This window comes from Melopsittacus undulatus, chromosome 9 (genome assembly GCF_012275295.1).
Source record: "Melopsittacus undulatus isolate bMelUnd1 chromosome 9, bMelUnd1.mat.Z, whole genome shotgun sequence".
NCBI lineage: Eukaryota > Metazoa > Chordata > Aves > Psittaciformes > Psittaculidae > Melopsittacus > Melopsittacus undulatus.
Genome location: NC_047535.1, coordinates 41,277,279 through 41,282,537, shown reverse-complemented (window position 1 = coordinate 41,282,537; position 5,259 = coordinate 41,277,279).

Below are 5,259 nucleotides of genomic sequence, written 5' to 3'. Positions count from 1 at the left end.
GAGGGTGCTGAGGAGCTGGCACAAGTTGCCCAGAGAAGCTGTGGCTGCTCCATATGTATTCACTTTGTTATTTTATTGGGTTTTTTTAACTGCAGGGAAACGCCAGCGCATCCCACAGCTCAGTAGCAAACATTTTCTACCCAGCAAAACTTGCTCTAACAATGGGTTTTGGAATCTCAGGCCTTATGCATTATAAATTACCTGTCAGGAAGTACGATACACTGCTTGTTAGTTCAACTCAGATTATTTATCTGTGCACACTGGTGGGGAAGGGAACACAACCCCTAGGAGCAGTTCAGTAACTCAGTGAGTAGATGCCACATTGTTTACACTTGAACAAGATCCTAAAACCCACTTATGCATATTCTGCAGGGGATGGCTTGGATGCAACAGTGCCTTTAGTGGCTGGTTGAATGCCTACAGAGCCGTGATGGCAATCCCCAGGGGGTTGAAGCTTCCCCATCAAAGCTGTGATAAATCATCTAAATTCAGCTCTCAGTTACCCAGTAAGTCTACTACACTTCTATAAAGCACCTTCTCTTCTTTCCCTTTGCCACAACTGCGGCCATCCAAGCAGTGTAATGCATTAAATCAGATCTGCTCTGAGAAACAGACAGTTCACTCATTCTCCTAATTACTGCTGTTCAAACTTAGCCTCAATTAGTGACCTCTCAGTTTGCTGAGATTAATTGTGCCTGTGTAGAGGTGTGATGAGCTAGGAAAGCACGTGCAATAACCCAACACTGCTCCTGCTGCTGAACCTATTACACAATTAGATGCCTCTTGTTGCTTTTCTATGGGGGAGCAACCAAACTATCCTTACTAGCTGCAAACATCCAACCTCTCCCAGCTTCTGGAAGGCTGCCTCTGAATGCTATGGACAACTATGCTACCAAAAACCAGGGGAGTGACAGCAGTGCAATGTTGTGATTATTTTACCACTGTATAACACCTTTTGATCTCCAGATCTCAACATGACATTGCAGGCATCTGTGAGCCACCCCCTCTAAAACCACAGCAGGGTCAGACCAACATGAGTAAGATGGATTCTTATTACTATTTTACATGGGTAAACCTAGGTGCACAGACTAGATGCCCAAGGCTAACAATCAGAGGAACAGAACTGGAAATAACCCCCATTGCCCAGTGATACCAACCCAATCTGCATTCTTGCTACAAGACATCTCTCTGCGATCCTCCTCCTCCTACTGGAAAGCTGGAAAAGCCTATTGAATGAGTAACATCACTTTTTATGTTGGATTCAGCAGTTGTTTCAGCCACATTTGAAAGGAATGAGTCAGGAATTTGTGTATGTGGGAAGTGGTTTCCTCTCACATTACTGAATGTATGGATAAAATATATTTCCTCTACTATGAAGTTGCTGAATGAGAGAAATAAAGCAGTGCAGCTGACTGGCGCTTTAGGAGCTGTACTTCGACCTTGGTAATGAAAAGGCAGCAGCCTCGAGAGGCCAGTTGGGATGATGCATTCCTAGACAAGCCTGTGGAGTCACTTCATTCTTATAAAGAATGACTAAGAAAGGAAAAAGTGGATAAGGATTACCAAAACTAAAACCTGATAAATCAGAGAGCAGGTTCTGGCCTGACTACAGGAGAAAATCTGGCTTCAAGACATAAGTTATAGTGCAATAACGAAGACACCTTCCTCTGTGCTTCAGTTTTTGCAGCAACTAGTGTTCAGGAATTAGAGATAATGATGACAGCTTGTGCTGCAATCCTTGCAGCTGTGGCATGCACAGGATGTGAGGGATTTCATGCCAAACTCACCAGCATCACGCAGCAAGACAGCAGCAGGACCAAGCAGGATGCAGGTCACCTGCCTTCTGATGCCTACTGCAGCCAGAGGACCAGGAAGATTTTGTTTGCAAGGAGACAACCACAGAACTTGGGCTGGGGGTAGAACCTGCTCCAAGATGAGTGTCCTCAGATCCAGGGAGCTGGTATGGTCTGTCCTTCGAAGCTGATTTGTTGCTGGTGCCGCAGATTCCTGAAGTCTGGAGCCTGGTGAGTGCAGAGTTGCTGCTCCCATCTGCTGGTGAAATGAAGAGGAAAAGAAGGAGTTTAAGGGCAGGTCAGAAAGGGTTGGGGAAGAAAAATGGGAAGGCTTGCACAAAGCTTCCAAGAGGACTTTGAGTTTCTAAGGGGATCACTGCAATCAGCAAAAAGCTGTAGAAGGAAGGAGACATAGGTGAGAACTGGAATATTTCCCCAGTTCTTCCTTAGCACAGCAAGGAATTTAAGGTTCTTTTTGACTTGAGGCCTGGAATAGTTCCATATATTTAAAGACCACCATGTTTTGGAGTACTTCAAGGAGTGATGCAGAAGACAGAGTTACCAGGTACGTGTTAAAAAAACCCTTTTACTGCTGTCAGTGAAGAACTCCTAAACATGATGCTATACACATGCACATAGAACACAGAGTGCACATCCTGGAACACTCACATGCATTTCATTTGAAGGTCATTTCCCTGCTGGGGCAGGCCAGGCTGTCTGGAGCCACAGCTCTGCTCCATGCTGCTTCTCTCCTCTCTGGCCTGGCCTTCACTGTGACTGCAGTCAAAGGTCATTAGTAAATCATTCCATCAGACACCCAGGCAGGGCAGTGAATACAGAGGAGGCATTGGCCAAGAAAAGAGAAGCGTGCTTCCATGTACATTCCATGTATATTTTACCCATTTTCCAATATTTCCTTTGCTTTCAACCTCGACACATCAAATGATGGGAAACTGCAAATGGACTGATTCCAGGTGAGCACAGCTGGGGGTGAAATGGCTTTGCTTTGAAGCCGAAGCTGGAGTCCACTCAGAAGCTGCAGGGAGAGCCACAGAAATCTGCAGAAGAGTAACAGCAATCCTGCCCCAGTGATTCAAAGCATGGTGTTCATGAAACACATCTTCTCAGGAGCTACATAATCCATGAGGAGGGCAGTCTGGGAAGAGACCATCTCTGCAGCTAAGACAGCAATCACTCGATAAACAGCTGATTCAAAGAGTGTCATTGTCATCCAGATCAGCAGGAAAACAATATAGATCTTTGTGAATGTATTTTAGTGTATAGAAAATAATTATTCTGGCATTTGTTGTCATTGCTTTTCAGGTGATTGAGCATCTTATCACACATTTCAGGTAAGAGATGGGGAGGATCATTCCATCCCACATCGCCTCTACTACGTGCTGTGACATTCTGGGTGCTCCTCTCATTCCCATTGCCAGCCTCTCAGTTTTGATTCCCCCTAAGCCTCTTACCTGGAGCACATTTGGGAGTGCTGGAGTGACAGCTCTGTGTGCACCAAGGCAATTTTCTGTGGTGAATCAAGGCTTCCTGAGTGGCATAATAGAGCTGGAACATGATACAGACTGTTCCATAAGTTGTATGCGTGTGTGTGTGCCTGGCATGACAGGGATGGAGCCACAGGCAATCACAGCAGTGATACTTGAGGGTAGGTAGTCAGACACCTGATGGTTGACATATGTGGGCACTTCCTAACACATGTATGAAAACAGAGATGAGAGCTCTACAGAGATCCTTATGAAACTCAGGCATACATGGACAACTTTAGCATAAAACATTAGCTGGGGATAAAATGAAAATCTTCAATTAGCTTTCTTAATGATGAAATATATAAAAGCAAGCATTTAATTTCTTGTTTTACTCCCATGTGCCACATGGCTGTCTACCTCTCCAACCTCTTTCTTCATATTTGGTAGCTAGGGATGCACTTCAGCATGTCGACTGAAGCTTTGCTTAATATTCCCCCCGTTAAGTAGTGGGTGCTATTTGCATACTAGAATCATGGATCATAAAGACAGCCTTGATTAAAAGCTCAGCTAAGTACTGCTTACACAGAATGGGGCTGAACTCTTGTTTCAGTGAAACTCAAAAGCTTGGAGAATGCCTATTCCCTAATGTTTTTCTTTAACATCAGGATTTGTGATAGAGGAAATTAAGACTCTTAAGGACTTTCCCAGAAATATGAGACTAACCATGGACATATCAGACATACAGTATTCATATACTCTCAGGAGGATTTTGGTTAAGCTCTATGCCTCTCAATAAGCATGCTCTCTGCTTCTTCCTCAGGCAAGCTTTCATTTCCAAGTATTGCTTTAGAAATTGTAGTCACCCCGAGGGTAACCAATAAACTAAATTGGGGCCCCACAAAACTATGGAGTTAGTGCCCCTGTTCTGGATATATAACCCAGAAGGAAACAATTCCGTGCTTGACATATAGTGCTACATGTTTGGACTTGGGCAGGAATGGAGAGACAGACATAGCAGATTCCCTGCTAACCATTAAAACCTGTGGGCAGCAGGAACCACGATGCTTGATGCATGAAAACCTATTGCTGCTCACCACAGCTCAAACAAGGCCAGTGGATAAACCATATGCAATCACTCTTCTGTTATCAACACAGACATTCCAGGATACATCCTCTCCTTGCATCCAGCTCATTAAAGATCAGTCTAAAAAGCAAAACCTATGAAGTGAGAAAGAAACAGCCAGCTCACTACTGGAATAAACCTTTAATAGAGGAATCTCAGCTGTGTTCCATGTATCTGTTCAAATATGACTGATGGAAGCCTAGAAAAGCCTCCCTTCTCCCACTGGGCTATTCCAAGTAGCCTGTCTTTCAGAGAGTGCAATCCAGTAAATTCACTCAGTCTCTAAGCTGCAAGAGGATTTGAGTTGTCAGGAACAGGCCACAGAGCAGAGACCAAAGACAAACCCAAGCGATCCTTCCTTAAAACTAAAGTGAAAGAAGCAAAATCAGTAGAATCAGGGTTACACAGGGAAACAACTCCAGAGCTTTGCCTGCAGCTGTATTGAGAGCTCCATAGAGAAACTGGAACAAGATTCCCTTTCCCTTGTGGTAACAACAAGAGTTCAACAGAGTTTCCACTACTGAATTGTTAATTGGAAGAAGTTTCTACTGATTATGCTTAAAAACATTTAAAAGCAGAGTTTGCCCCCTTGATCTTACACCTACAACTGTGTTTAACAACCTGAGTGGTTAAGACCTTAGGAATCGGTCATTGATTTGTACCACTCAGGTTCATGCTTGTTACAACTTGCCCTGAATACCAGAACTAGCAAACTGAGCATCATCAGCTCAAAGGCAATTGGGTCCTTAAACGCGTTGCCAGTTCCTCTCCGTGGGTCTTGGTTGTCACCCACAGCCAGTGCAGTGCTTGCCTCTCCAAATCCTTCAGTGTCTGCAGAACCTGGAGTCACTGAGAT